Source organism: Rhododendron vialii, chromosome 5a (genome assembly GCF_030253575.1).
Source record: "Rhododendron vialii isolate Sample 1 chromosome 5a, ASM3025357v1".
Taxonomy (NCBI): Eukaryota; Viridiplantae; Streptophyta; class Magnoliopsida; order Ericales; family Ericaceae; genus Rhododendron; species Rhododendron vialii.
In genome coordinates, this window is record NC_080561.1 from 19,055,305 (window position 1) to 19,067,114 (window position 11,810).

Below are 11,810 nucleotides of genomic sequence, written 5' to 3' on the forward strand. Positions count from 1 at the left end.
ATATGAAAATGGAGACACGGTCTACGATGAGTTGCGTAGGAGAAACTCGGAGAATCTTGGACACCAACAATAGTTGCTTAACGAATATGGATGTGTCATTGTTAGCTGTGTATACATGTATCATGTGGAAATCGATGATTGTATAACATGTTGTTTGTAAGTTATGGGTTAACGGGTATGGGATTGTTCTGCTGAGCTTTTGTAGCTCATGGTGTTATCTTTGGTGACCCTGACATATTATATTGGTGGTGACGCTGGTATAATGTGTCAGACCTTGTAGATGTTCAAGACGAATAGTTCACCGTGGAAGCTTTTGGAGCAGAGGAGCTTGCCAGAATGGAGGAGCAAGCGAAGCAGTAGTTAGGAACCCTAGCTATCTCCCTTGTTGAGTAAATGTACCCTTTACTTATGATGTATTTATGATGTAATAATGAGCCAGACTCTCTTTATTATGTAATAAATGCCTCATTAACGTACCCAAAATTCGGGGCGTTACACCTCTTCTCGCTCAAGCGCTCGTCCCAAGAACCATTTCAGTGCCGCCTCATCTTTATAAATTCCCAAGTCAATTGGAATGGGCTCACCTCCTACCCTTAGGCCCGTGATGGCCGTGAAGTCCTATGGGGTCACAGTCATCTCCCCAATCGGAAAGTGAAAGATGTTGGACATGTTGTGCCACCTCTCACCCAAAGCAGTCAGCACGGCATGGTCATTCTTCGCCGGTGTCAGCATGAGGATGAATAGCCCAAATCCTACAGCATCTACGAACTCCCGCACCCGCTCAGGCAACCCTCGGTAAAGCTCAAGCGAGCTTGTTGCTCCTCCATGCCCTCTGGAGCTGGCCATCCTTCTCTATTCAAAACAAAGTCAAGACAAAGGAAATGCGTCAGTGCATAGGAAAATCAAGCTCAATAAGCAGCCGATCAAGCAATTCGGGGCATTCTACAGTCGATATCAATTTCAAAGACATTCTACGGTCGATTCAAATTACTTAAGGCATCTTATGGTCGGGTTCTAAAAGTCAAAGCATCCTACAGTCGATTCAAGTTATTCTAAGTTGCATTCAACGGTCGAATTGAGGCTTTCTACAATTGAGTTCAATTACTCAAAGTCGATTCAAATTCTAAATTCAAGATCGAGATACAATAAGTCAAATGGAAGCCAAAATAAGAAGTGAAAGCTATACCTGCTCCCAAGTCTGTGCCAGGTGCTCTTTAGGGTCCCTTAAAACAAGCTCAGGGTCATAATCCTCCCATAGAGGCACGTAGCTGTCAATCCCCGATGGGACAAAAATGTGTGGCTTTGGCGGCGTATAGGTCTCCATCACAAAGTCAGCACGAGCCGCCTTCAGCCTCGTCCTCGCCGACTCCTGTACCCACGCCTCTTCCTTTTGAGCTCTCTTGGCCGCTTTAGCCTCTCTCACAAAGGCCTCCACTTCAGCCCCTAGCCCTCCCGGCCTCGGCTCTCAGCCTCTCCTCCTCTTGAGCCAACCCAATCTGTCTCTGCCTTTCCTCTCAAGCAGTCAAGATAGCCGCTACCATGATGGGGTTCTCCTTTAACAAACAGGCAAGCACCGCCTCGTCTACATACTTCGCAAAGTCACCTCGCGTGATGCGCCTGTGCCCTAAAGACCCCACAGTCGGTCTAAATTCCACCTGCTCCATCGGTACCTCTCCGAATGCCTCCTCCACAATCACCAGATCTTTTCCCCTTGCTGGATCCCTTCTCGGTGACCCCGATTGAACATCACCACCACTACCACTGCCATTGGCCCCACCGAAACCCTTTCTGGTAACCACAAGGCTTTCCACGCCACTTCACGAGTCCAAATGACTAACTCGTGGGCCCCCTGTCTCAACGCCCACTGACGTACGCCTCTCCGGTACTGGCATACGCCGATCTCCACCACCACATATCTCTGTTGCATGGCCACCATTACCGCCATCTGCACTAGTACTCGTTAGAGACTCTTCCATTGATTGATCGTCGATTGAAGGCCTTGAGGTCTCGTCTCCAACCCTCGACTGTTCCTCACCGCCGCCTCTACACCATTGCCACTGCCGCCAGTCTCTACCATGGCCAGGGTATGTGGGTGTTTGATTTTGGTGAGAAGAATCGAGAAGGGAAGAGGAGAAGAGCACGAGATTAAGAAGGGAGAGTTTTTGAGAGGTTTGAAACTGCTGTAGGGCGGTTACGTTGTGTTCAGAAGTTTATAAGATGAAGGAGAGAAGCTGGGTTAGGTCTGGGCCGGATTTGGACCTGGGTCTGCTGCCTTTACCCGCATACGCGCTTACTCCACCTGCGTATGCCATTATGGTTTGGGCCTAAAGCCCAATTACTCTTTCTGCATCAAATTCTTCTCAAATAGCAGCCCATGGTTGCCCTAATCCATGTTTTCATGAAGAGATAATCATTCCCCAGACGATCTACCCGTCCAATCTCAAATCAACGACGATCCATCCATCCAATTTCAAATCAACGATGATTTATCCGTCCAATTTCAAATCAGCGACGATCCATCTGTCCAATTTCAAATCAACCACGATCCATGTCCAATTTCAAATCAATGACGATCCATCTGTCTAATTTCAAATCACTGACAATCCATCCGTCCAATTTCAAATCAGCGACGATCTATCCGTCCAATTTCAAATCAGCGACGATCTATCCCTCCAATTTCAAATCAACGACGATATACCCGTCCAATCTCAAATCAGCGGCGATCCATTCGTCCAATTTCAAGTCAGCAACGATCCATCTGTCCAATTTCAAATCAACGACGATCCATCCGTCCAATTTCAAATCAATGACGATCCATCCGTCCAATTTCAAATCAACGACGATCCATCTGTCCAAGTCAACAACAGCCTGCACTGTCCAATCAAATCAAGTGGCGGTCTGTCCTGTCCATCATTAGCATCCCCAGCAGCGGTGATTCATGCACAGCTAATTATTCACCAGGAGAGTCCACCTCTGCGATAGCCTTTTTTGTCCGAATCAACCAATCAAGTTCTTTAAGTATTCATTTCTATTTTGCTAGCTTGTTCTGTTATATATAAGCCTTGAGGGGTGTCTAGAAACTTTTGACATTACTTGTACTAAGTCAATGGTGCTCCAAGTGCCGTCAAAGGGGGACTACTATAGACACCCTATTCTGGACTATACAGATTAGCTTACTTACGGTCTTTGATTCCCTGATGATGAGTAAGATCAAGAACACCCGAGAAGATTAGTGTGTTTGAGCTTTGAGCATTCCGAAACTCTTTCAAACCCTTTCAAAACCCTTTAAGCCAGAGCTAAGAGCCACAGCAAAACCCTACTTGCATACGCTGGTACCAAACTGGCGTGCACTGATCCTCTACCATGTGTCAGTCATTAGTCAGCTTTGATCGTTGACCAAGCTGTGACAAGCGCACGCAGGTCCAATATTGGCATACGCCGATAAAAGGTAGTTCTATCACCTTTATTCAGCCACGCTCACAGGACTTTTGTGCCACCCAGTACACTGTTTGATTGGCTAAGATTTGGTTTCAGACAAGGGATGTTCCCTCTCTCTCATGCAAGCTCCCCGTCACCTTGTCCCATGCATTTAATGCATGGAGACTTACTCTCCATTCCAACCAGCTCATTTTTAGCTGGTTACCTCCTCACCCTCTCCTATAAATACCCCCCTTGCATTCATGTGCAAGGGGTTCACAAGTTTAAGGAGTTAATAGCCTTAAATACATTCCAACCTTTTGTTCTTCATTGTTCTTTGTCAAGAGAGTGATAAATAACTCTCTTACACCCCCTTGTTACTGACATCCATCTACCAACATTCTTCATCCAACTTCAAGTTCAAAGTTCAATCACCTCAACAAACTCAAAGCCAAAGGTATACCACCTTTGACAGTACTGTATTTTGATCCCTGAGGGGGGCTTGTAGGGTCAAGGTTGGTAATCAATGCTAGTCCTGGCCCTAAAGCAAGCAAGGTTTTAAAAACCGTGCATGGCTAGAACTGGCGCTAGCCAGTTCCAAGTACGCGTATGCCAGTCATGGCTGTACATGCAGTACTGGCGTGGGGATCAGTGTCTAGTTTTTTTCTATTTTATTTTTCATATATCATTGTGAGCATGCCTAATTTCATAGTTAAAGTTTGCTAGTTTTACTTTCTCAAATATTCGTATCTGCTGCTTTGGAATGCATCTAGGGTCTTTTTGAACATGTCTCAGAACCCAAAAAGTGTAAAGGCAAGCACTGGACAAGATGTTACAACTGGTGTATGGTAGTCTACTATCCGCGCGTGCTAGTCCATTTCAGTCCAGTGGTTGGCCATGGCAACCAGTTTTGGCCTCTGTTTTATCACCACACTGTTTATGGGGTGCTCTGTTCTTTTCTTGGCCTCTGAGCCCATTCAAACTATTTATTACTGTATATATTTGAATATTAGAACTTCTTGGTTTGTCCTGGGTGTGCAATAGTCATTTCTAGAGCCTAGAGGGTTGAAAATAAAAATTGTGGGATTAGGCTTACTGGCGCATGCCGGACCCGTAGTAGCGTGCGTAGGTGGAGTCAACATGCAGTGACTCGATCAATGCATGCTGGTTTCTTCCTGCTCACGTCACTCCAGAACAATGTATTCCAGTCTGTTTAAAGCTCTCATAGGAGTCCTTTTTCAATCTATATTAATTGTTTCAAAAAGCAAATATGCCATTTTATCACATCCTGCCAACACGTTACAGTTTTAAATCCTCTTTTAACTGTTCCCCCGCCCTAATTGGCTAAAAATCGATTAATGAGAGAATCAAACATTTTATAAATGCTTGAGTAGAGACTGATCTCCGAATTGGGCAAGAGGGGTGTCTTAAAACCCTTCCCCTCTCGTAATCTAGCTCCCGAACCTCAGATATCAAAGGTGATGACGACGGACCAATCTACAAAACCTTTTCCAATCAAAACGTAGCAAACGTTTCAAGTTTGATTCCTTGGGTGGTTTACCGCAAAACCCGAGTGGCGACTCTGAATCGAAGCATTTTGCTGTGTTTTTTTTTCAAAAAAGGGCGCACCCGAACTTTCAGGGGCGTGTGCCCGCATAAATCTTGCTAATTATATATCGATTTTGAGGATGTGAAGTTAGCTTTCGAATACCACCAAAATCACATTAGAGTTTGTAGTACCCAGGAATATATGATTAAAAAAGTGAATGATGGTAGCTGTTAAAACATAGGGATAAGGTCTATGGGTATAAAACTTTGCCCAAGGGTTGAGTGATGATACGTTTGACTTGAACTGTTGATTTGTGTCATATTTTGGTCATGGAAATGCTATGATAATGTTGCGGTATTTATGGGGTTCCAAATGCCCAGAACGATGAAGGATTTATGGGATCCTAAATGCCCAGAACGAGGATGGATCTACGGGGTCTAAGGTACCCGGAAAGTGGAATGATTTATGGGGTCTATGGTACTCGGAATGTTGAGAGATCTATGGGGTCCTTCAAGCCTAGAATATTAGTTGTTCGGACATTTGAGTAGTAATTCGTTTGGTATAGATATCAATGGAATGTTGGTTGGAAGCGAAACATGAACTAATGTGGTGTATGGTTATTGTTAGGGTTCCATAACCTTCATAACCTTGTCTATTTTTCTTGCTTGAGTTAGCTTGGCTTTTTAATACCATTCATTTATCATATCATCTCAGGAGTACGCAAATTTGGTGTAGATTTTCCTATTAGGCATGTGTTTGCTCAATCCTTTATTTTTTAGGTGTAAATCCGGGACAGTAGCATGGAGTGTTGTGCATGCATTGATTGGAAATCTTTGAAAGCTAACATGGAAGAGCTACATTCATATCTTTGTGAATCTCTTGGAAGATGTAATCGTAAATTTTATTTTATTTATTTGACAAGTGGATAACTGTAAACTACTTAACTCTTCTTCCATTATTTGTACTTACGATTTAATGGGCCAGTGTGCCATGGATGAAAACCTTTTTGACCTTTGGAGTTGAAATTGGAATCCTTTGAAATGGGCATGGGAAATTCCTGTAGACACCCCAATTTGGACTTGTTGAATTTCCTTAATTTGTGGCCATGAGGCTCCCCAATGATGAATATGGATCAAAACAAGCCATGTACCAATTGAGACGTTGCTCCTTAAAGGATTTGAAAAGGAAATGGTCAAAATCATTCCCAAGCGCTTGGAAGCAGTCCCAAGCGCTCCAAACTATTTTCCAAAAACCACTGGCTTGGCTCACTCTCGAGCGCTCGAGAATGAAGTCCCAAGCGCTCGAGACCACTCCAGAGCACTCGAGACCTCTCCCAGTGCCCAATGGGTGAAGAAGATTCCAACTATCCACGCAAGCCATCATTGCATTCCCCTTGAACCGGCTGAGGTGAGTCAACACTCAACCTCAGTCAGAGAAGATATCAGCTGAAGATTTCTTTCTTTAAAAAAGGGGCTATTTCAAAATCATTTCATTTAAAAAACCATGGGTTATATGTTCTATATATATACCTGGTTTTTCAGCTGAAGGGGGGGACGAAAATTCTCTCTCTCTAAACTCCTCCTCTTTTCTCTCTCTTGTTCAAAGGAAAAAGTCTTAAAAACTCAAACTTCTTTCCCAACTTCAAAGGTCTTTTTCAAAATCATCAAGGAAAAGGGCAAGAAATCCAGAGTACTCTTAGTTTCTGATCTCTACATTCGCCTTTCAAAACCATCCAAGGAGCAAAGTGTCAAGCAAAGGTAGAAACATTTCTATCCTTGATTCAAATCAAGAGGCTGTTCTCCCTTCTGAGGGGGGTCCCTCAGCCTGTTCCAGTCCTTAATGTTGGGTGCATGGTTGGGAGACCTTAGTGAAAAAGCAAGAGCAAAGAGTCCACGAATAATGTTTTCCCAAAACCCCTACTGAAAACACTCTCGAGCGCTCAAGAGTGCTCCACAGCGCTCGGGACTGTTTCCAGTCCCATGCATGGCATTTTGGTAAGCAGTAGGCTGGGGGTGAAGTGCACTTTTAAATAAAATGGTTTTATTCTGGCATGCAGACACAGAAGATCATTTTCTTCTAAAACAGAAATGTTTCTTATGAATCTCAAGTAAGAACAAAGTTTTCCTAAGTTAAAAATAAGATATTCTCTTGTTAAAAATTTAGATAAGGGTGTTTGCATGATGAAGATGTGCCATTTTCTATTTGAGAGTAAGCTGGCATGCAGCTCACTCCCAAGCGCTCGAAGCCATTCCCGAGCGCTCGGGAGTGCATGCATGCCATTGCATTTTCCTTGTTTTCTGTGTTTTCTGAGCTTCTGCATGCATAGATGTGTACATTTGCTCTTTTAAAATTTTAGATCTGTTCGTGCAATGGCAAGGATACATGATTTGAAAACTTGAGGTCCTATCTCAGTCTTTCAAGTCCTCTGCTGAGCCAGTGGTCTGCTTAATAGTATTTCATTTTGCAGTCTTTACATTATGTTTTGTCAGTACTAACAGAATGTGCAGGTGGGGTTCAGACACTCCCAAGCGCCCGAGAGTGCTCTCGAGCGCTCGAGAGTGAAGCCAGTGAGCAGTGTTTCATTTCCTGTTATCTTGATGTCTTTCACCACATAATCACCCCCCTATACACGTGCACCAGCATACACTGTTATTTGGCATCCTATTTGTGACCAACAAACTCTGTAGGATTTGGTCAGTAGCACTCCCAAGCGCTCGAGAGTGCTCTCGAGCGCTCGAGAGTTCATCCAGTGGCAGTTTACACTGCTTTGCCATCATGCATGTGTCCATCATCATTTCATCACTCCTTGTACACAAGCACCAGTATACACCTTCTATTTGCTATACCTGTGGATACCTACTACGTGCTTAATGAAACAAAATCCCTTTGAAAAATCCCACAAATGTTTAGTAGAGACCGACATCGCGTCGGGCGAGGGGGGTGCCGTAAAATCCTTCCCCCCTCGTAACATGGCTTCCGAACCCTCGAATGATCTCTGGTTTTCAATTCAAATCAATCAATTTTCAAATCAAAAATGGTTTCTCGGGTGGCGAACCATAAATCCGGGTGGCGACTCTTCAAAATTTTTCAAACCGATTCGATGGAGCGGTATGTTTTTCGGGCCGCCCCGATCTCACCCGGGGCTGTGGTAGCCCACAGTGGCGACTCTGCTGGGGAGATGGTTTAATTAAACTTGTGAGCCAAGCTCGAAAAATGTTTGTGGCATTTTCAAATTGGTTTTGTTTCATTGTCTATTTCTTGTGTATATATCTTGTGCAGCCCCGCTGTTGTGTTTCGGCAATCCTACCCGGCTTGCCGGTGATGGGGAATCCCGGAATGCTCAGCAACCCTCGACTGTGATGAGGCATCTCTACCGTTTGTACCATTATTGGGTGTACGCTCAATAGTGGGAGGTATACTTTGACTCTAGTCCGGGGAACCCATTTCGAGCCAAAACCGGCCTTTGTACATGTTTAGCAAGCCTTAGAACATTCCAAATTAGGACAGGAGCCTGCAGGGTAGGATTTTGTGCTATATCCTGTCTATGTGCTGCATTTCATCTCACGTCATCATGCTGTTAGCCACGGTTCTCGAGACTTGCTCGAGCGGTCTTTTGGAAGGTTGCCGAAACCCGATGAAGAGTCACGCACCCTTGTGCGTATTGTTAACCGTATGAGTCCTCAAGCGAAAACCTAAGGGAAACTAGGATTTTGTTAAGTCCTTGACTGGTGTTCGGTCGGAGAATTAACCAAAAGGAGGAATGACACGGAAACGGAACATCGTGATACCGACACCACCCAGGCTAAAAGCAAATGTGCTGCTTACGCCACTTCGGTTATTGTATCACGTTGTTCACCCCAAGTCATTCCAAACCGATGGTCAATTTCTTGATGAAATACTAGCCGAATACTTAACTTATTTTAGCATCTTTTGGGGAACGACGCTTCCTAAATGAGGATACACCCTAAAATTCTGAGGATCAAGGCAACCTCTCAAATATTCAATCATTTTTCAAAAATCAGAGTCGATGACGGTGATGGTGACGCGCGCATTTTCCAAAGAATTATGCACAAATTTCATAAAATGTAAGCAGGGACCACATCTGAGCACGGTTTTTGCTTTGCTATCAGTTCTGAGCAATTGGGCCGAGGAAGAAGAATATCATACCCTCCTGGACCAGACCCTTGGGACAGAGATTGGAACGGCTCCAACTTCAGGCAGACCTCGCCAGTGCATCGGATTCAAGGGCGGAAATGGACCTGCTAATCCCAAACCTCAACCTTAACGGAGGCAATCCAAATCCTAACGAAGGCGATCCGAACCCAAATCCAAATCTGCATCCCAATCCTAATCCAAACCCGGAACCGAACCAGGAAATCCCAAATGGAGAAATGGGGCAAGTCACGCAAGCTATTCAGCGTCTAAGCGAACGTACCGACAACCAAATCGCCCAACTCATGATGATGATAACCGGGGTTGCCCGACGACTCCCAAATCCAAACCCTAATCCAAACCCTAATCCAAATCCAAACCCAAATCCAAACCCTAATCCAAATCCAAACCCCAATCCAAATCTGAACCTAATCCCAATTCCTAACCCAAACCCTAATATAAACCTGAATCCCAACCCGGAGCGGCCGATCCTCGAAGTGGAAGCCCCGCAGAACACCGAGATGGCGGCAGTCTTGGCAAAGATCACCCAGTTAGAACAGTCTGTTGCGAGAAACGAGAAAATTGCCTCGACAGGTTTTGACATCAACAAGCTTTGCCTTTTTCCCAATGCGAAGCTCCTGGAGAAGTTTAGACCAATCGATTTTGCTAAATTCGACAGGACTGGGGTTCCGAAAGCACATTTAACTGGGTACATCGGAGCACTGTCTATGTGAGGGGTAGAAAGGGACGCCATGGCCCAGATGTTCTCCCAGACCTTGGTGGGACATGCTCTTTACTGGTTCACTTCGTTGGATGAAAGGAAGAAGCGCTCGTGGGAAAACATATGTGCGGCTTTCATAGCGCAATATGATTACAATATCCAACTGAAGGTTACCATTCAGGAACTCGAATCTACAAAAATGGAAGCCAAGGAAGCCTTCGCAGACTTTGTGAAAAGGTGGAGATCTAAGGCAGCGCAGATGAAGGAAAGGCCGACCGATAGAGATCAAATCCGGATGATTGTTCGGAATCTTCAGCCCAACCTTGCAAGGCATATGGTGATGGCTCAGGCCTGCTCTGATTTTAAAACATTCTTCGATACAGGCTTGGCCGTCGAAGAAGCAGTTCAGCTGGGAATCCTCGACAAGCCTGAACCTCCTCCCAAAGCCAAGAAGGTCTACTCCGGTAGTAGCAGCACGCTGTTCGAAAACTCCAATTACACCCAACTCCCAAACACCTCCTCAAACACGGCCCAAGCCGAACCCGTCAACCAGATTGTAACCCAAACCAGTCAACCTCGGTCCCAACCCCGTGTGTTCGCCCAATTTTCAGCACCTCTCTCTGCGGTGTTTGAAAAGTTGGTCAAAAGTGATCTCCTCAAACCGCTTGCTCCCACCCCACTACCACAAAAGCTCTCCGCCTCTCACAACCCCAACGCCTTCTGCGCCTATCACCAAAATCCTGGCCACCTAACCGACAACTGCTTCCACCTTCGCCACGCCATTCAAGACCTCATAGACAACAAGACCCTTCCTATGCCTCACCAAAAGCCCAATACCGTCTCCAACCCACTCCCAAAACATTCAAATGCCCGCACAAACCACATTTCCCTAAACCACCCCTTCAACCCAAGCCTTCACATCATCCCTATCACCGAACCCAAGCCAATTGTCGAGATTCCGGCCGAGGATGCTATTTGTGCACTTGAAACGGTGGAGTGGGATTTTCAAAGAAGGTGGGAGGACCTGGCAAGTGATTTCCTTGCAGTGGAACAACGAGCCATTGTCAGCGGAGTGTGGCCCGTGTCAGTTAATGCTCAGCAAGTCAAAGAATTGGAACGTGGTGAGTGGAGACAAGTCTGGGATGAGATGATGGCTGACCCATTTGATGGATATTCCCTGTTTGCTCTATTCTTGGAGCCTGAACCAGTCGAGGAATTTGACGAATGGGACCCAGAACCCGGTGGGTGGCTCTGGCTAGACGATTCAGACCCCCTTGACGAAACATCTTTGGTGTACTTGTTCTGGGAGCAGGAAGAGGGACAGGGCCCTGATCTGATGAACCCCCGCTTATTCTCCGGACTCTCCACTTCAGCCATAATCAATATCGCCAGGGATTCTGACGCCCTCGCTCGTACCTTGGATCATGTCTTCTGTCCGCAGGAGTAAATTATTAATGAATTCTTCCCACAACCGGTTGTTGAGATCCCTGACGAACCCCATATCTGTGTGCTAGATCCTGAAGACCTTTGGGGTAAGGCTGAAATGGTGAACGTATGGGTCGACGGCGAAGAGCTAACCATCAACAAGGCTATGTTGGATGAAGGCTCTCTGCAAGTCAACAACGGCAACAACGACAACTTCTGGAACTCTTTGGAAGAAGAGAACATATGGGATACCCTGGAGATGGAACTCTTGAATGACACCCGGGAGAAGACAAAGCTCGACAAGGGAAAATGCAAGGCCAATACCGATCTCTCCGATTTTTGGGAGGGTCTTCGGTGGGAATTCGTCCCCAAGGTAGTCAGTAATCTTACCAGAAGCGGTAGGGTATACCAGCCTGCCAACCTCCAGCAAGGAAGCTCGTCCCGAGCAGCCCCCCCTCAACAGAGTAACCCTCGCATTCCCGAGAATCCCGCCAACCCCACCCCTATCTCGCCAGCTCCACAAAATAACTCCTCAAACTCCAATAA